Source organism: Lepisma saccharinum, chromosome 3 (assembly GCF_977018435.1).
Source record: "Lepisma saccharinum chromosome 3, izLepSacc3.1, whole genome shotgun sequence".
Taxonomy (NCBI): Eukaryota; Metazoa; Arthropoda; class Insecta; order Zygentoma; family Lepismatidae; genus Lepisma; species Lepisma saccharinum.
The window spans coordinates 4,055,499-4,077,843 of record NC_139231.1 but is presented as its reverse complement, the minus strand read 5'-3'; positions in this window follow the sequence as shown (position 1 = coordinate 4,077,843).

The window sequence follows — 22,345 nt, the reverse complement described above, 5'->3', positions numbered from 1 at the left end:
AGCGACGCGCTGTTGCCGGATTTACCTACTTCAGGATTCTCGCGAGCCCACAGAAACATGAGGAAGGCTGAACTACTGCGGATCCTTATATGTTACACAAACCCCAGTCCCCCATATATCGAATAGACAAGCTTGCAGAAGAAGCGGGACATACGGTGGTCCGTCTCCCGCCTTATCATTGTATGTACAATGCAATCGAACTTATTTGGGCACAGGTCAAAGGGCTGGTAGCACAGAGGAACACTTTGCCACCTTTTACACCGTCTAAAATTTTGCAATTGACAGAACGGGCTATCGGGGATGTGACAGCAGATAGGTGGCGTTCGGCTATAGAACACGCAAGGAAGATTATTTCCGAAGCATGGGAAAAGGAGGGAGTTGAAGAGCAGCAAATGGAGGATTTTGTAATTTCACTTGGGCGGGAAGACAGCAGTGACAGTAGTAGCTCAAATGAAGATGTACCTTTACTAACCAACAATGAAGATGATCTTGGGATAGCGCCACTGCAATGGTAGCTGGTAAGAAAAAACAACTCACTCTCTAACTACTACGTACTTCTGTTCTTTCATTCATTTTTTTATGTTTTTACATACAGGTAGCTGAAAGCATTAATAACATATGTACCAAATGTATCATTAATGTTAAGGAAATCGAGCAATTGCCAAGCGTTTCGTTGTAATTTATTGAACTCTGTATTGCCAGAGCCTGTATTCTCATATAGCTCCCAAATTATCTCACTTCACACACCCACATGTGCCTCCCCGATGGCACAGTGGTAGGGTAAGTGTTGTCGCCTTGTAATCAAGTAGTCCTGGGTTTGATACCCTGTCGAGGCACATAGTGGTTCGGATCCCACTTCCAACTGTAGGTCCATTCCAGATTAGCCGTAGTGTGCATAAAGTGGACTTTAAAACACCAACTCAATCAATCAATTCACACACAATTGATTTGTTCTTGATAAATTCTTCTCCGTAATACAGTAACTCAGTTCTGTAAAATTCTGTTTTGGAGGTGAATTTTTGTAGGTTCCTCAAAATATAATTTAAAAACGTGTTAACGAAACGAAGTTGTACGTAATTTGTTTATACGTAATTTGCCCTAATTTTCAAGAAATACATTTCATTTGTACGTTCTGAAGCTTCAACAATCGCGGCGTGATAAAGAAGGCAAAGAGAGGCGGCATGAAATCAAAGGAGAACGATTTGCCACAGTGTTGTTCATAGCACAAGACGCATTTTCTTTTGTTGGTAATTGTGATACGATACAACATAAGTAAAAAGATGCCGGTAGCTGATGCTTGCAATGTACCATAATAAAAACACAACAAAGGTTCTTTCAGTGAAGGTTTTCGGTTGCTGTGTAGAGCAGGAAGATAAAATGTTTCATGCTTGCCAGAATGCCCGAGCTTGCCAACAGCTGATTAGCCTGTCCGTGTGTTTGTGCGAACGTGGCAACGTAGAAATCCCCCAGCCACATGGCAGCCAACGAGGAGACAGAATTTGGTCACGTTCTGCCGTTCTGCGTTCTGATTGCACGCCGCTTCTTATCGCGTCCGTACAGTAACAATACTTCATTCAAGATTTGTCGCCGCCGGCTGCAAAAATCAAAACGATCACAACAATGTACGGATGAAAGGTAAGTGCCTCTCAGCGTTGTACTTGCCGCCTTCCATTGTTGGTTCTCTTCGTTCGCTGTGTGTTGCTTGCCGCTCCATGTTACAAACTGGAAACTGAAACACTGTCGAATCTTGATGTAATTGTTACGATGCGGCGAATCAACGAACTGCTATGTACGTACAACGAAGGCAAATCGCACTTTTAAGTTACTATATTTTTTTAGACCTGGAAATGGGGAGGGGAAGTGAGAAGATACTTTTTTAACTAGTAAGCCAAAAGTTCATTGGATTTTCCTCTTAAGGACTGTTTTATGTAAAAAATATTTTATATCTTAGGAATATGTAACATTTAGTAAAATATGTAAAAATATGTAATATAAAACTTCACTGTGACATCTCTACTGACGTAATTCGTCAATATATTTTAATTCCACGCTTGTACATATAAAGGAAAAAATATGTAATTACATAGAAATCCGGGCTTTAATGATCGATCACTTATGCTATTACTGAATATTAATTACCCTTTCCACCTTATTTATATCCTGTTATTGCATTAAGTTCATTTCTTTCTTTGATTATAATTAGTATTAATATCTACAATCATTATTTCACCACATCAGCGCTTTCCTTTTTCTCTATTTACAATTGTATAAGTTTTCTTGGGTGCTGCCATCTCTGGCCCACTTTCTAAACTGCTTTATGCATCATCAAATATAAACGTCGTTCTTTTTGCATGCTGCCGTCTATGATGCTCTACCTCAAAGAACAACAATGCAGTTTGTGTACGTGACACAAAATTCCCCTCCTTTGGGTAAAATTTTTCCTTCGTAGAAATTTCGTATGCAAGGAAAAATTTTCTGCAACATCCATTCTTACTATTCACTTCTCATGTATTCCTTTCAACATTTGTTTAACGTCTTCCGTACAATTATATCTTTTTACATTATCTAGATTTTCTCTTCTTACTTCCTTTGTCACCATGTCTTGTATAACTATAGTGTTCCTAAACCTAACTAATACAATATACGGACCTTCATACTTGAAAAACAGTTTTTTAATTGTTCGGTCAATGGCCTTACCGATTGGAGGCGTTTTACAATAAACTATATCACCCTTTTTTACTTCTATCTTCTTTCCTTTCACTTCCTCCTTTGACGTCCTCTTCTTTCTTTTGTTATACAAATCATTGAAACATTCTTTCCTCGTTTCCCTTTCCATAACACTCTTTGGCCATTCTAAATCATCGAAAATCATTGGCTCTGCTTGATATCACAAGAAAATCTCTATCGGGCTCATATTTGCCTCAGCTGATATACAGTTATTTAATAATTGAACTATCCTGTTAATTACTGCACACCACCTTGTATGATGATCATAACAGTACATTCTAAGTAATCTCACAATCTCTCCATTGTAACGCTCAATTGGATTGGAACTTGGATGATATCTTGTAACATTAATTATCTCGAGGTGGTAAATTAACAACTCCTTTTTGATTATAGGATATATTATTAGCTTTTAAATATTTTACTACAGTTTTAGGATTAACTTTATATTTTTCACAAAAGGAATTAATAGAATTAGATAAAAAATTATAAGATGTTAAAAGTTTAATTCGTCAGGTGTAATTGGCTTGGTCATCTTTTATTTATTATTAATTTTTTTATGGTAGAGTATTGTAAAGTATTGTAGATTTTCATTATTTCAAAGCTGCTTCAAGCCGTTTTACTTTCTCTGGATAAGTAAGACTTTGTTTGTTGGTGAACTTTGAAACTCCATTCAGGTTTTGAGTAACAACACTACCCAATATTTTTAATTCTTCCTTTGTATTATTAATTTGTGTTTTCTTAGGATGTTCGTTCAAAATATCTTAATGAATATCTTCCCAATTTATCTCGTGGAATAATAATACCAAATATACGTTTTTCATAAGATATATTATGCTTTTTAATATAATTATCAATTATTTTTACACAACTTTATACTTTTCAGCAAATTCCTTTTTACTTCTGTTTTGAAAGTCCCACTGCTTTAAATACTCGACTATTTGTGTAGAATCCATTTATTTATTTAAAAAAAGGGTAATTGGTAAGGCAATGCGTAAACAGAAAGGTAATTGGTAAGGTAATTGGAAAGGAATTAGGTAAACAGAAAAGCAAAAGGTAAGGAAATCGGAACGGTAATAGGAATAGCAATTGGTAAGGTAATAGGAACGGCTATAGGAATAGTAACTGGTAATTGGTAATCGGTAAAAGGAAAAATAAAAAAAATAATCTTATTAAATGACAAACCAAATAACTCTGAAAACATTTCATGACACAGTTAAAAGTGTTCAAGATTTATCTAAAATCAATTTTAATGATATTTTAGCGTTTAGTAATAATAAGTTGACTACCATTGACGTGCACTGAGGAGTAGCTAGTCTAGCAGAGATAGATCAATCAATCTCAAATCTCTAATTATTTTCAAATCACAATATTTATTGTTTTGTTGAAGCCACAGTTCATATGCAACACTTTTTGTCACGCGCTTCTCGTCCCTCGGTGCGTTCAGCGGCCTAGCTCCCTCTTTCTCCGCCTCACAGTTCCAGGTAGAAACGGGTTTTCGAAGGGAAAGGGAAGATTTCTGCCTCTACCTCCCTTGCCCCCTCGCCCCCGCTCGAATGGTTGAAAGCCCGTTCTTTCAGGTCCTCCAGTCTATCTCCTATAGGACAGATAGGGGATTGGATTCGCTTCGCTTCCTTCGTAAATCCTCTAAAGAACTAAGGAGAAATTTTTCTGCAGTACGTCTGTCCTCTGTATTTACACTACTTTTTACACGTTGTACAATATGTATGTATAATATGGGATGTACTTTTATTATTTATGCAATTGGAACGTCTTATGTGCGGACAAAAATTTTATGCTTTTTTTAAAAATATGGGATATATAACGATTAAATAACAAATATTTGCTCACGCTCTGTCTTGCTCTCGTTTTAGTAGTATTTTATTTAAATATACTAATATCTTGGCCTCCAATAAAAAAAATGGATAAGCTAAACAATCATAAATACGGATGTATTAATTTGGGCAAGTGAACGCGCGTTCTAATTCTTGTTGTTGGTTTGGTTTATTTTACTTCGCTTTTCTGCCACATTTGGTTATCGCGAAAATGAGGATGAGTGATGATATAATGCAATTGATGAAGAGACCTCGCAAAGAACAATTCAGGCCGAGATTCGTGACAAGGCAGCATTCTTGTTCTTATGTGTTGTACTCTGCCTGCAGTGAATAATGAGAAAATTAGAAATGAAAAACGTATCCCAGAACTCAAAAAGCCAAATGAATATCATTGAAGAAAGTAGAAAAATGGTTTGTTTAAAGTTGTGTTTTGTTACCCATCGCTTTTTCTAGCTGTATAGATTTAATCGGAATAAGTAGCTAAGAGCTTGGAAAGTCGTGAGGGACAATCATAAACAGAGAATTCTAGGCTCTTGATTTCACAGTGCCCTGCAGATGCACTGGGAGGAAATTATTTGTATTTTCTTCTCTCTTCCATCGCTTTACCTAATTTCTGCCATGACGATGAACGTTGATTAAATTAAACGAGTGAAGAGTGGTTGCAAATAAACACTCATGCAAAGGCCAGGGCTCGAGCCCGGATCCTTCAGTAACGAGATCGTGATATGGGGAAATTATGGAAATCAAGCAATGCAAATTTTTTGAAAAAACGTTAATCATATATAAAGATGGTATTTCAAAAATTCAATTGAAAATTACTGCTCAGGAAAAATGCAGTTTGCTTTACCGTACCCATGTATCCGAATGGTTAGCGCCTTCCTCACATGTTTGTTGTCGGCCGACCTCCGTGGGGGAGTGCAAGTGGTCCCGGATCAGGTACCCGATGGAGGCATATAGTGGTTCGGAACCCACATTAAACTATAGGTCTAGTCCCGATTAGCCTTTCTGTGTCTAAAGTGGACTTAAAACATCAAATCAACCAACCGTGGGTGAGTGGTTACCACAACGTGCTACAACACCAGGAGTTCCTGGTTCGAACCCCTACCTGGACATGGGTGTTCTTTATGTTTGTCCCTTCATTCATTTTGTCGTATCATCTTCGCGATTAACCAAATGTATAAAAAAGCGAATGCAATCAAATCATTCATTGATTGATTGTTTGATTTGGTTTATTTTACTTTGCTTTCCGCCATATTCGGCTAATCGCGAAGACAATATGATAAAATTGATGAAGGGCAAGGGACACACAAAGATCACCACCCATTGCCAAGCCGAGATTCTCTGGCTCAGTAGTCAAATCAAATCGTTTTAGATTTTCGAAAGTGAGTGGAAGTTATGTGTACAATTTTTTGTAGTCATTCCTAACTTTGCAATTTTTCCTGTACTTGACGTTCTTCTTTTAGAAATACTGGGCCCTAAAAGGGGGGGGATTATGACCCGTTGGACACGCCACTCATTGCTACCCCAAGTGTTGACGTCACCGCACGTCACTGGTACTAAAACGGCGAAACAATATAGACGGTGTTAAAGGCGGAGCTACTGCGGAGCATGCGCACTCGTTTGGTCCCCCTCGAGCATCCGGTTACGCTTAAGGTGCTATGGACGTAAATATGAAAGAGCAAGGTGGAGATTCTTTTACAAGGAAATAAGGTGTCAGCTGTGTAGGATATGGTTTCACAGTTCGATCGGGAACAAATTTATTGAGTCAAGTATCACTTCGTAGGTTTCCGAAGGACGTAGAGAGACGAAACCTGTTGATACAAGCTAGGGTGACCAGATATTTGTTGACCAAAAAGAGTATAGTCTATAGGTTAAAGGTGCGCATATCCAAAACATAAAAACAAAATGAACATAATGGTGGCTATTTGTTATTGCTTCTATTATAGCCCCTATAAAATAGACCTACACTCTACAGATTCAAATTACTTGTGGGTCTAATGTAATTAGCTAATTACAAATACTTACTCATCAATGGACACCATCCTTCATACTTATGGGATTATTTTGCTTCCTTGAGTATGTTTAAATCGTACTTTATTGCCAGTCCAAACTTTTCACAGGTCATATCCACATTGAATTTCACTTTCATTACTTGTTCGAGTGTACACCAACAGTGTACTTTTTCCTCTCGTTAATAAGTTTTAATAACACTGAAGAGTCTTTCACAATCAACATTTGTACCAGGCAGAGTAAACAAGAATTTTATAAGAGGCAAAATCATTTTTAAATTTGACCCAGCCTGTAGTAAATCTTATGCACTGACCTCCACTTACCCATCATTGTTTCTTTTCTCCCCCCCCCCCAATCTTCAAGATGTTTTTCAACAGCTTTGGAAATTGCACAGTAAGTGTCAAAAATATCATTATCATTAAATTCCAATGAATTTGAATATGTTTTGATTGTTGATGGAATATGAAAATGACTCGTGAAACTGTTCATAGGAAATTCTTGAATCAAGGAGTAAATACCTCAGTTTGTTGGCATCTTGACGTTTTCCGTTCTGTGGATTTTAAAGCATATTTACGTGTAAAATAATGAATGAAATTAAATAGCAAGGGAAAGAGTATATTTGGGGATTTTTGCAAATTGAAAAGAGTATAGAGTATATGAACCTCTAAAAGAGTATAATACTCTTAAAAAGAGTATGTCTGGTCACCCTATACAAGCAGAACAAAGAAAGGATTGGTACCCGGAAAGTATTTGTACGACTTGCATTTTGTTAAGCATGTTGATCGTTTATCTGCGTATTGTGTTGTGGTGAAAAACACGCCTCTTAGTGAGGTTTCAAACCGAAGCGACACGCGACAGCAGTGTTTCGTACCGAAGTGACAAGCGACACAGGTCCATTTAGTCTATAAATAAGCATTTACCGTTCTTGGGAAATCAAGTCTCAGGCGGCACAATACACGCCAATTTCATTCGAAAAATTTCATTGATCACTAAGGATTCACTTTTAAGTGGCACGGAGATTACATCCCGAAGCGACAAGCAACAGCCCCTTTACTCTAAAGGAAACAATTCACCTTGCATACGAGTACAACAGACCGAGGCGACACGATGCATGGTGCTGACAAAACAACAGTCCAGTCCAAGCGACACGTGCATTTTCTCGTGATGAATTGGTTCGAAAGGAAGCTTTCAGACTGCAGCGATACGTGTTTCTTGGAAAAAAAAAAAAAAAAAAAAAAACACTTTCCGAATTAAAGCGACACGACAAATTGGAGGTGTCGCTTGTCGCTCGGACTGGGCCGTTTTATCAATACCGTGCATTGTGTTGACCCGGCCTGTTATTTGCACAAGCGTGGCTGGTGAATGGTTTGCTTTAGATCCAATGCTTCTGTACGAAATCTCGATATCGCTTGTCGCTTCAGTCTGAAAACTCCCTTGTTGTTTGAAGTATATTCGTGCAAGTGAAAGTGGTATGCCATATCATAGGTTTTCCCTAAATCCCTCAGGCGGAAAGGCGACGTTTAAAGCACATATATCCTATTTACTTTAGCATTTGTTATGTGTCATTACTTCTGCAGATTTGTTGGCAAAGATTCACTTAAAAGCTTTACTTTACTTTACTTTACTTTACTTTATAATATAATAATATCACTAGTTTTATACAATTATCTTTCCCTCACTCTTCCATTTACAAAATAATTGAATATATATCTAAACTTTTTTACGTTTTAAGTTCGTCGTGCGTGTACATGAGACACGTCATATTTTAATAATCTGCTCTGTAGTTGATCATCCGACGGATTCTAGACGTCCACTCCTTCATAGTAGAACTTTAACAAATACCTTTCTTGACTATCGTCGCACAACTGATGAAAACAAACGCTCATATCTTACTTCGTATGCCGGTGAATCTGCACTGGCAACAATGGGGACTGGCCTACACCGGAAGTTACGGGGGGACCGGGCAAGACCTCACCAATGTTTATGTTTACATTTTTAACACGGTCTATATTGATTTCATGAATGAATTAATTGATAAAATAGATAGTTTAGATGTTGCGGACGAACAAAAACAACACTTTCGTTCATTATTTGTTATCTTATTTTCTAAAATGTGTGAATCAGATTGCAAAGGTATAATGTTGAGTGCTTCAATTCAAAAGAATAAAAAATATAAAAATATAATTAATAAATTAGAAGAAGCATACCAAAAAGAACGTGATGAACATAATGCTCTAGCAAAGAAGTACAATGAGAAACAAAAAGAAGCAAAAGTTAGTATTCCAGGGATATCACTGTCTTTAACTTCAAGAGAAAGTAAAACACTTAAACCAGATGAATGTGTTCAATTAATGAATGAAATTGATGTAGATGAATAAGAATTAGATGAAAAATTTAAAAGAATTTCTATTCCTGAAGATTATAAAAATAAAGTAAGCAGAGCTTATGTAAAAGCATCTAATGAAGGAAATCATTATTTACAAAAACAAAGCAATAAAAGATGTTAAGAGTTCCTACTGCGTCTTTGTTCAGCAAAGATGATTTGCCTAAAACTTCAAAGTTAAATAAACCTTAAAAGTAATTAAACAATAAAAGTATTTATTATAATCGTTTTATTTGTAATCATAATTCTAATGCACGGCGCACTTTGCTATGCTAAGTCCTTTGGACACTATGTGGCTTAGCCCAATTTTCTAAATTGAATAAATATAGGGAATAAATAAATGAATAAAGTTTCACGAGGGAATTTATTCCAACATACCAATACGACCAAGTCGTCGAGAGCAAAGCTCGATATTGAAGAGTTTCAAAGAAGAGTGCAAGGTTTATACAGATCAGAAGATTCTGCAACCAATGAGTTTGAAAGAATTATAATTAGAAATATGAATGGTCAATTTAAAGAACATGAGAATAAAATTTTAACTTTAGCTAAACTAGGTGCGGTCAAGTTGCGGCTGCCCGCTTATTACCTTCGGTGGGTTTTATTGAAAATTAAGTTCTCTAGCTAAAAGTATTGAAAATATCTTTTTCTAAATAAATGGACAACCTTCGTTGTTCTGTTTGTTTACTATTTAAACATCCACATGAATTTTACAACTGCAAACATACTGATAAGAGATGTAAACAATGTAAAATCTATACAAATTGTGAGCGTTTGCTATGTGAATGTGGTAAATATTATACTAAGACACCTGCAATCAAATTTACACTCACGTTTGTTCGCGAAACTTCGTTTAGCATAAAAGGGGAATAGGAGTTTATTGATTATTTTTTTTTTATAATAAATTGGTTGTCTTAAAATGGAAGAACGTTTAAACGAATGTACATTAAAAGATTTATATACTATTGCTAAAAAACTAGGTATAAAATATGTCAAGAGTTATGCTAAAGATGAGCTAATAGGAGAAATTATAAAACAGTTTGAAAAGAAGAAAAAAGAAAAAGAAAACAAGAAAATTAATAAAATTTTTCCATTTGATCAGGATATAACAGCAGAATCAAAGAAAGGAAGAATTAAGAAGATTAAATGCAATCAATGTGGTGAATACATTAGAAAAGATCAAATGCTCTTACATAAACTAAATAAACTTAAACTACCACAGTTATATAATATTGCTAAAGAACTAAAATACAATACATTACGAGATATAAAAAAGCTGAGCTGATAAAACAGATCATCACGCAATATGAAAAACGTAAAAAAGAAGAAGAAAACAAAACAATTAATGATTTATTCCCATTTGAACAAGATATTATAGTACCTCAAAAGACAAAGAGAATAAAACAAATAAAATGTGAAATTTGTGGTAAGTACATCAAAGAAACTACGCTACAGCTTCATAAAGCTAAACATAATCCTGAACCTGATTTTATTTTAGTTGAAGTTACTTTTAATGGTAGGTTATTAACCTATCAACATAACAATAAAGAAGGCAATACTGACATATCTTACTATATGGACTCAATTAAAAATAAAGCGAATAATCTTATTAAAAATGCTTTGGATATGCATAAAAGTATTAAAGTTAATTTAGAGTTAAAATGTGATTTAAAAAATTTAGAACAAGAAATGACACACAAGTTTCAATTACCAAATGTAATAATAAGAGGAAAAAATGATTTAATTAATTACTGGGATACTCAAATAGATTTATTTATATCCAGATGTGATGAATTAGAAGCAAAAGGCTCTGGTTGGACTTTAAACAGAATAAATAATTTAAGAATTAATATTAACAAATATAAACCATTAAGTGGAAGTTCATATATTGCACTACCAAAATGGATAGAAGATAAGAAAGCATGTATCAATATAAAAAATAAAGATAATGAGTGTTTTCACTATTCAGTTTTATGCGCATTAAAAACACCAAAAAAAGATCCACAAAGATGAGCACAATATGTGCAACAGAGCTGCACGTCAGCGACTCTCAAACCAGAATACAAAGATTTATTAAATTTTAATGGAATCGAATTTCCAGTTAAAATTCAAGATATTCCTAAATTTGAAACACAGAATAAAATTAATATCACAGTATTCAGTTTTGAAGATATTACGTGCACTAACAAATGTTCTATCTTCTATCCATTATACCATAATAAGAAACAAGAATATAATAAAAATATTGATTACTTTATTTTGAAAATCATTATTGTTGGATTAAAAGTTTAAGTCGATTATTAAATAACCAATTAGAAATTAACAATAATAAAAAATATTTCAGTAGACCCAGTGTCCGGGTACTGGGCCCTCAATTGGGGCTCGAATCATCATGTGGGGCTCGATCGCCTTAATGGATTTCTCTCGTAAGGCGCAGTGTTGTCAACTTCTTACCCGAAAAAATCACCAAGGTTGTGGCGCTCGTCGTAGCCTTTTATGATGTACATTTTGAGAGCAGAGTTGGCAAGACTGTGGGTTTACTGTAGCTTTTTATGAGGGGGGGGTCTATTGCCCTCTGTTTACATCTGGCAACACTACCGTAGATTGACAGTGTTGTTAACCTACTGGGTTTTTTCACTGTAAATTTTCATCAAAGGACCTGAGGGGTCCATGTATTTTTTATGTCTGGCAATACTGTTGGGGGCCTAGTGTCGGCAACACTGTGGGTTTACTGTAGCCTTTTATGAGGGGGGTCTATTGTTTTTTGTTTACATCTGGCAACTCTATTGGATGTTTTTTTTTTGAGGCTCGAAATTATTATTTGAGGCTTGAAATCATCATTTGATGCTCGTCGGTGTTGCCTACCCACTCTACAAAAATTCTACTATATGATCTTTCACTGGCTAACCTAACCTAACCTAACCTAACCTAACCTACTCTAACCTAACCTAACCTAACCTACTCAAACCTAACCTAACCTAACCTACTCAAACCTAACCTAACCTAACCTAACCTAACCTACTCTAACCTAACCTAACCTAACCTAACCTAACCTACTCTAACCTAACCTAACCTAACCTACTCAAACCTAACCTAACCTAACCTAACCTAACCTACTCAAACCTAACCTAACCTAACCTAACCTAACCTACTCTAACCTAACCTAACCTAACCTACTCAAACCTAACCTAACCTAACCTAACCTAACCTACTCTAACCTAACCTAACCTACTCAAACCTAACCTAACCTAACCTAACCTAACCTAACCTAACCTAACCTAACCTAACCTAACCTACTTTAACCTAACCTAACCTAACCTACTCAAACCTAACCTAACCTAACCTAACCTAACCTAACCTACTCTAACCTAACCTAACCTAACCTAACCTAACCCACCCTAACCTAACCTAGCCTAAAGCAAGGAGCTAATTGTACAACAACTTGTACCTAATTGTACAACATATACACAGACATAAAAGAGAGAGCCTTCCCGTAACTTACTTCATGTACAATTTATATGTTTTTACAACTGTGAAAAGAAAGCATATGTGTTCTGTATGCATATATTTATTCTTATTTTTCGAAGTTGAATGAAAACACGTGTTTTTACGTTCTCGTAATACTGACCTTGCTCTACTGATTTTAAATTGCTTCCATCCGGTTTTTTTTTTTTTCTGTGCTATTTCCGCATGCACGCAACATTCGCTTTCAATAGTTTAATGAAATACAGAAGGAGTTTTAGTATAGCAGGCTCCGAGTTTTACAATTTATTAAATTAAACAATAATTTATGTAAGAATATACTTGTACTTACCGAACACAAAATAATAAAAGCACATGTGAATCTTTGCGTGCGTTCATGTTATATGACGACTGAGTAAAAAATAATGTTGACGCTCCGAAAGATAAAAGTTCCTGGTTCGACATCAGATGCATGCAAATTTTATGTTTTGCTCTCCAAAATCTTGATTTCTATGTTTGTGCTATTTGCCATACAGCAGAGGAGAAGAGGGGAGAGGGGAGGGGAGGGGGTACTATTAGCGCCATCTATTAGCAAACAATAGAAATAAAAAGTAGGGTCAAACTTTTTCAACACCCAAAAATTTTAAACGTCCTCGTTTAGTAATACGATCTAGCTGAAGATGTTTGAAGGAGTACTCTTAGTCGACGAAGCTAATTGCTAGGGCCCATATATTGCTAAAATGTTCTTTGATTTGCATATTTCTCATACCGCCATATGTTGTTCTAGTTGACTTCTTCCAAAAAAATGCTAATTAGCGAGAGTTAATTAAGCAAGGCAAGTAAAAGAAGCAAATAGGACAATATGTGCCGGCGTGGAAATATGTAAAAATTCGATTCAGAGGTGGATCGAATTAAAATTGGGGGATATTTTGCATTTTTTCCCTATAATGTACAAAACATTTACCGTACATAATTTTTTCCATTTACAACAGTATAAAATAAGAGGAATGTGTGACAATATCCATATTAATTAGGAAGGTATGTTGTATGCTAGGTTAGCTAATTGTGTCTTCTACAACTTTACTGTATAGAGGAAAGATGGAAAAAGAGAGCTCTACAAAAACTAACGCTCTTAACAATATTGAACGCCCCGTGAAAATTATATATAAATAAGGCATAAGCGTATTATCTGCTTTCATGTCAGATTTTCCCGACCTGTGAGCTGTAGTGTTTAGGTGACAAGCGACGCGCTCAAATATAATACTGTTGACAATATTGAACGCCCCGTGAAAATTATATATAAATAAGGCATAAGCGTATTATCTGCTTTCATGTCAGATTTTCCCGACCTGTGAGCTGTAGTGTTTAGGTGACAAGCGACGCGCTCAAATATAATACTGTTGACAATATTGTACGCCCCGTGAAAATTATATATAAATAAGGCATAAGCGTATTATCTGCTTTCATGTCAGATTTTCCCGACCTGTGAGCTGTAGTGTTTAGGGGACAAGCGACCTGCTGAAATATAATACTGTTGACAATATTGTACGCCCCGTGAAAATTATATATAAATAAGGCATAAGCGTATTATCTGCTTTCACGTCAGATTTTCCCGACCTGTGAGCTGTAGTGTTTAGGTGACAAGCGACCTGCTGAAATATAATACCGTTGACAATATTGTACGCCCCGTGAAAATTATATATAAATAAGGCATAAGCATATTATCTACTTTCACGTCAGATTTTCCCAACCTGTGAGCTGTAGTGTTTAGGTGACAAACGACCTGCTCAAATATAATACCGTTGACAATATTGTACGTCCCGTGAAAATTATATATAAATAAGGCATAAGCGTATTATCTGCTTTCATGTCAGATTTTCCCGACCTGTGAGCTGTAGTGTTTAGGTGACAAACGACCTGCTGAAATATAATACTGTTGACAATATTGTACGTCCCGTGAAAATTATATATAAATAAGGCATAAGCGTATTATCTGCTTTCACGTCAGATTTTCCCGACCTGTGAGCTGTAGTGTTTAGGCGACAAGCGACCTGCTGAAATATAATACTGTTGACAATATTGTACGCCCCGTGAAAATTATATATAAATAAGGCATAAGCGTATTATCTACTTTCATGTCAGATTTTCCCAACCTGTGAGCTGTAGTGTTTAGGTGACAAGCGACCTGCTCAAATATAATACTGTTGACAATATTGTACGCCCCGTGAAAATTATATATAAATAAGGCATAAGCGTATTATCTACTTTCATGTCAGATTTTCCCAACCTGTGAGCTGTAGTGTTTAGGTGACAAGCGACCTGCTCAAATATAATACTGTTGACAATATTGAACGCCCCGTGAAAATTATATATAAATAAGGCATAAGCGTATTATCTACTTTCATGTCAGATTTTCCCAACCTGTGAGCTGTAGTGTTTAGGCGACAACCGACCTGCTCAAATATAATACTGTTGACAATATTGTACGCCCCGTGAAAATTATATATAAATAAGGCATAAGCGTATTATCTGCTTTCACGTCAGATTTTCCCAACCTGTGAGCTGTAGTGTTTAGGTGACAAGCGACCTGCTGAAATATAATACTGTTGACAATATTGTACGTATATTGTATTGTATAGGAGACTAGAAGCATATAATTTGGCGAAAAAAAAAAAACCCAAATAAGGTCATAGAAAATAGTTAAAAAAAAGTGAGCAATTATATTTTGCATTGCACAGCATTAGGTATTAAATAACATACCCCCAAAAAATCTCTTCATTATGCGTTCTGTAAAAAATTGCCCTACGTGCCAAATTGGTGTGTCAAGTCAACATTTTCAAAGGCACTGTCGTACTTGTGTGCCGGGAAAGCGAATATGTGCAACCAAACTGTGCTCTAAGTGTGGAAAAAATATTTCTATTGACAACTTCAAGCGACACCAGCCTACTTGCAAGAGCACTGGAACATCTCTACCGCAACCTTCCAAGCGAAAGGTAGAAGTAACCTCCCTCGATGCATCGCCACCTACCAAACGCGTCAAGCTGACGAAGAAAGCAGACCGAATTGCGTTTGAGCATTTATTAGAAGACTTTAACATAACATCAGACAGCTTCTGCGATGTGCGTAGTTTTCTGGAGAGCGAACGAGCTAAGATAATATCCATCCTCAACGATGCATTGGCTACATACTCCACTAAATTCTATGCTGTGCTATGCTGCAAGTATAAGAAACCGTCTGATGAAATATATAAATTCTTCCATGCGACAAAAGCAAAAACACTGCATCAGGCAGATATCACTGACCTCGACAGCATCTACGACAAGTTTGTCGAGGAGTTTGTGGCAAAGCACGAGGAGCATCAGGCTAAAGGCTCGGGCGGTTCGCTGTGTGGCGACCCCCACGAACTTTGTCTGACACTTAGCAAGTTCCTGCCACTGGCAGGGTCTAGCTATATTGCCCTGCCACCCGAGGTTGAAGCAAGGAAAGCTGTTCTCAATATTCAGAACAAAGACACCAAATGCTTCCTCTGGTCGGTGCTGGCAGCATTGCACCCTATACCTAGGGAAAACCACTCGTACCGTGTTGCACACTACAAGCAGTATGAGTCGGAACTGGAGGATGCAATGGCCGGGATTGCCTACCCTGTAGAAGTCTCGCATATTCGCAAGTTTGAGGTTCGTGCTCGTGACTTGTTGGGCCTACAATTAGCCATCAATGTTTACGGTCTCACCGAGAACAAAAATGAGGTCCACCCCATCCGGGTGAGCAACGTGAGCAACAACAACGAGGTACGAGAAATCAACCTCCTGCTCATCAAGGACGAGACCCATCACCATTACACCCTTATCCGTTCCCTCTCTCGGCTTGTTTCGAGCCAACGGAGCAAAGACAAAACCCACGTCGAGGTGTGTCGCAGGTGCTTGGCTACATTTAATAATCGAGAACAGCAGGATTCCCGGTACATCAGAGGACCCAACATTGCTGCTGAGAAGCTAGCTCGCCACATGTTCTATTGTGGTACCAACAAGCCTGCACGAATTATCTTGCCCGAACCTGGTGCAGTAGAGTGCTTTCGCATGCACAGTGCTATGGTGAAGCATCCTGCCTATATTGTAGCAGACTTCGAGGCCTTTCTTCAACCTCTGTCTAACTGCGAGCCCAACCCCGAAACATCCTCTACCATTCCTTTCCAAATCCACGAGGCCTCGAGTTACTCCTATGTTGTGGTGTGGCGAGACCAACATATTGCCTCCGAGCCCTATGTGTATCGCGGTCCCGACCCGGCCAAACACTTCCTGGAGAGAATGCAACAGGAAGCCATCAAGATAGGGAAGGTGCTGTTGGCCCCCAAGCCCATGCTGCCTCTGTCTCCCAAAAACAAGCATCAGCACGAAATGGCTCTAAATTGTCCTGTTTGCAAGTCGGTCTTCACTGACGATAACAAAAAGGTCCACCACCATGACCATTATGGGACCGGAAGCTACATTGGCCCGTGGTGCAACAGATGTAACTTGAGAGCCAGGGACCCGCGCTTCATACCGGTCTTTTTTCACAATGGCTCGGGATATGATTTCCATCACTTGGTCACACATCTAGGGTACGACAGTGCGAGAATCAATGTCCTGGCACAGAACGAGGAGCGTTATATTAGCATCAGCAAGTGGGTGCCGATCCCCAACTCAAGCAGCAGCATCGAGCTTCGGTTCCTCGACTCTCTGAGGTTCCTCCAGGCAAGCCTCGATGCTCTTGCTGGGAAGCTCAGAGACGACCAACTAGCCATTACCACATCAAGTTTCCCGAACTTAGATGTCGCACTCATCAGACGTAAAGGGGTCTACCCCTACGAATACGTCACAGACCCTTCCAAGTTCGAAGAAGAGTTGCTGCCTCCCCAGGATAAGTTCTACAGCCAGCTGAGAGGTTCTGGTATTACCGACGAGGAGTACAAGCATGCTCAGTCTATGTGGGTCGAGTTGGGTTGCCGAACTTTCGGTGATTACCACGATGCATACCTGAAGCTTGATGTGACGCTTCTTGCCGATGTGTTCCAGGCGTTTCGGGCGACTGCGATAAACATTTACAACCTGGACCCTGTATATTTTTACAGCCTTCCTGGACTGGCGTGGTCGGCCATGCTCCTGCTGACTAAAGTTAAACTTTCACTTATCTCCGATAATGATATCATGCTTTTCATCGAGAGAGCTATCCGGGGCGGCATGGTCCAAGTGTCGCAACGCTTCGCACACGCCAACAATCACCACATGGCCACTGGTTACGACCCCTCCCAACCATCAAGCTACATCATGTACACTGACGTGAATAATCTTTACGGGCACTCCATGATGCAGCCACTCCCAACAGGACAGTTTGAGTGGGCTGACCCCTCCAACTTCGACATCGAAAAAGAGTGCGACGAGTTTGGGTTTTTTGCCGAGGTGGACCTCGACTTCCCCGAGAAGCTGCAGGATACATTCTGTGACCTTTCGCCTGCTCCGGAATTGAAGTGCCCACCTGGCTCGGATCAACCGAAGCTCGTCATGGACTTGGAGCCCAAAAAGCGTTATGTGCTACACTACCGGAACCTCCAGTGGTTAATGCAGCAAGGGGTCTCGGTCAAAGCAGTTTACGGCGTGCTCTTGTTCAGGCAGTCTCCATGGTTGAAGCCGTACATCGAACTGAACACCAACCATCGCACTGATGCCACTTCGGAACTTGATCGCGATTTTTTCAAATTAATGAACAATGCGGTATTTGGGAAGACCATGGAGAATGTGCGAAATCGCGTTGATGTGAGGTTGGTGACGAAGAAAACACAGTGTCGTCGACTTGTTGCAAGCCCGCTGTTCGGGTCTCGAACAATTTACAACGAACAGATGTCTCTGATTCACATGAACCGGGGCAAGGTGCTACTCAACAAGCCCATCTATGTGGGAGCTGCAGTTTTGGATCTGAGCAAGTTGTGCATGTTCGAGACATATTACGGCATACTACGTGCACACTACAACCACAATATCTCGCTCCTCTACACAGACACAGACAGCTTGGTGTACCATGTTCGCACGGCCGATGCATATGGTGATATAGCCAAAGTTCCAGCTCTTGTCAAGCTCTTCGACACATCGGGCTATCCCCAGCTAAACCGGTATGGAATTCTGCCCCGGAACAAAAAAATACCCGGCAAACTCAAGGACGAGAAAGACGGGGATGTGATTGTGGAGTTTGCTGGACTTCGTGCCAAAGCCTATGCGATCCGGGCTGAGGGTTCTGTAACAAAAAAGGCAAAGGGTGTAAGCAGGCAAGTGGTTCGGGAGCACCTCAAGTTTGAGGATTACCTCGAGTGCCTCAGAACAAAATCGCCCATTCTACAAAAAGAGCATCGTATCCAAAGCGTCGATCATGTGCTTACAACTAATATTGTCAGGAAAGTTGCTCTGGATGCACACGACGACAAGAGGTGTATTCTTGAATGTGGGGTCCACACACTTCCGTGGGGCCACTATCGCCTCCAAACTAGTAAGGCCTGCCCAGAGTGCAACAAAAAGTAATAGGCAATGCGAAAAAAAAAAACAATTTTAATTTACTTCCACTTCCTCGATTACATCCATGCATGGCACAGCAAAATTAAACTTCTGGAAACTGCTAATTGCAATTTGTACTTATATATATAAAATTCCACATTTCTTATTGTGTGCTATTTTTTTTTTATTTATTTAAAACTGTTCAGTCACTCTTTCATTCTTGACGTCATACACAAATGTTTTCTCTGCAATAAGAATGACACTGCACAGAGTATCTGCAGGCAAGGCATCGTGGAACTCGCATACAATCTTGATGTTGGTACGATCGTTGACCACCACTTGCTTCCTCTTAGATGTGTTGATGACGGTCATGGGTCTCCGTGCTTTGAATTCGCTGGGCGCGTAGTACACGTCCACGCTTCCCTCGGTCACGCGTTTGTAAGCCGTGTAAGCTTCGTAAAGTTTGAGGTAATCGTTTTTGGTCATGTCGAGGTTGTAATTCTCGCGCGGGAACACTTCGTTCCTACCGTTCTTCAGATAAACGTTCTTGATCTTGCAGTCGTCGAACTTGCTGGAATCTTTTTCCTGATCGTTATCGCGTCCGGTCTGAAAAAGCACTACGACAAAATCTGGCATGTCGAACTGTATGTTGTTGAACTGCGTTGTTACGTCGAATTCCATGTGACTTCCCGACGCCATCTTCTGCACGCACTGGTAACCGTGAAAGTGAATCGGCACCTGCGGACTTTTCAAGATCTCCGCTTTGTACTTGAGGGCGTAGTTCGTTTCGTATTCCACCACCGGCATTCTCAATTCCATGCTCCGGATGACGCATTTCGCCGCTTCGGGTAAAGTGTTGGCTATCTGCGTGGTGCCGTCCGGACCCAAAGTAGCGTATCGCATCAGTGCGTCGTTGTCGTTGGCCGCTCTTCGAAACGTAACCCTCAGTCCTCCCTTCCACATGATCTCCTTGTAGTCCGAGAAGAAACCAGGCAGCAGACGCATGGGAAAGAGCACCGTGTGACTTTTCGTCGATATTTTGGTCCCGGCTTCGAATCCCCCGGCCTGGTAGTACGCTGCGTCCGTTTTGGATAATTTCATCGTTCCCACTGCCGTCGACGTGATGCCTGGATAATCTATTCTGTTGATGACGGTGTTGTGTTTCCTCACCTCCACCTGCGAGAACAGGTGAGGCACGAAGTTGTCCACGAGTATCAAGTTTGCTGCTGCGGGAAACGCGTCTCCGCTTTCCTTCTTCACCACGTCGAATTGAAGATAGAGGTCCGCTCTGTGAGGATGAATAAACCCGTCGCCTACGTCCACGTCGTATTCGATCTCCCTGTTCGCTTCGTTCAGATTGGCGAACGTGCGACGGTTGGGAGGGAAAGATTGCAATTCGTAACTTTCGATTTGCTCCATTTTACATGTATGGTTATTTATTATACGTTGATCTCCACGATGGCCGTCGTAGTGGCACCTGCGAAATCCACCACGTCTCCTTTCTCGTTCGTCACCACCAACTCTATGTCGTCTATGCGGTTGCGACATACTGGAAAATAGATCGGCGAAGAGGGCGTGTAGATGATCGGTTCCATGAACTCGGAACTTGGTTTGAAAGTGGCTATGATTCCCGTCTGCTTGTGACTTCCTAACAATCCGTCCGAAGATTTCGTGATCATACCTTCGGCCACGTTACAGTGTACGTTCAGAGTCTCTATGGCCAAGAATTTAGGAATGTTGGTTGCTACGTGCTTGATGCCAGCTTCGAGTTTGGTGTCGTTCTCGAAACCTAAAAGTTCTCCCATGGTGCCCAGGTCCACGGTCTCCGTCGCGGATAGGATTTCCACTCTGTGCGTGACCGAATTTTGAGAAAGGTATGTGCCTTTGGGTAATTGAGCTTGCAAAGTGGAAAGATTGTATTGTCCTGGCGTGACGACGATGTGTTCGCTTCCGACGCTAATTTTGTTGTTGTGCTGCGTAACATTAGGTATGAGGTACATGCTGTAGAATGCACGCAGAGCCACGGATTTAGGATAGACGATGTCGTCGTGCAGCGTGAGTTTCAAGATTGAAGATTCGCTCGTGAGATGGAACACGCCCATCCTAGTGATGCTGTTTGAGGTTCCACAATGCTTTCTGGAAATCCTCGATCGTAGGGTTATTTATTTTAGAGAGAAACGCGAGCACGGAGAGACAGAGATGACCGCAGTTCACGTCTCCGAAATTTTGAATGCGTTCGTCGTTGTAGTATATAGAGGTTTTGTTCGTTTTCAGATAATGAATTAAATTTGTAGGTGGAACACCTCCGAAAGAATCGAAAACGAATGCTTTATCATTGTCGTTTTTGTGGTAACATATCCAATGCGTGCCTGGATTTTCTTGACCGTCCAAGTTGACTACTCCGCATTCTCTTCTTTTAACGCTTGAAGGTAACGAGTCGGACATGAAAACTCCTCTGAAGTGTTTGATTTGTAACGGTTCGATCAGAGATTCAATATCTCGGTTGGTGAGTGCTTCTGTTTCTTTTTTTTAAACTTCTTCATCACACCCTTCCCCTTTTTCTTCTCCATGGCCAGGTTGTGACGTTTCTGTTCTTCCAACTCGGCCTTGTTCTTCTTCGAGTCGATGACGGTTTTCGCGATGGCGGCGCTACCGCCGGCTAAACTTCCAACAGCCCCCAATGCTGCTAGGATGGCCGGGATGCTGAATATGAAACCTCCGACCTTTTGCTGTTTCCGCGAACGCTGCAATCTTTTCAATTGAGGTGTGCTGAGCAGCAATTTCATTCCGTGTCCTTTCGACAAGCAAGAACGTTTCTTCTCGCGTTGTTTCTTGGTGAGTAACCCATCGAGGGCACCTAGATTTTTAAGATTGGAGTATGGTATCTGGTACACGACACCCTTGGGCTTCATGTTGATGCTCTATGTGTTATTTTCACGGTATGTTATTTATATATAAATGTTCTGAGATTTTATCTCGTGTAGTTTTTTACGGTATGTTATTTATATATAAATATTCTGAGATTTTTTTTGCACGGCCCCGCAGTCGCTACACAAATTCTATTACGTGCTTTGTTTTCTTGCCAAGAAGTTCCTTTGTCCCCTTGTACACGATTCGAGTTTTGTTCTCGATTAAAATAGATAGCTTCTCGTCCGATAACATGTTAGCGTATCGATCTGGTAAAAATAGACTGTATTGTGCGTTGAGCAACAGGCGTACCTTGGGACCATACTGGGTAGAAACGATTGAACCGGAAGTTATCGTGTAAGGTTTGTCGACTTCCAATTCCCGAATTTTTACATACTCGAATGACAAATTTAGCATTTGTTTTAATGCTTGGAGCTCACTCATTTTTTCAGTTGTCATATCGAAGAAGAGAAATTTTCAGTGTATGTGTTAGAGAAATTTAATTTTTT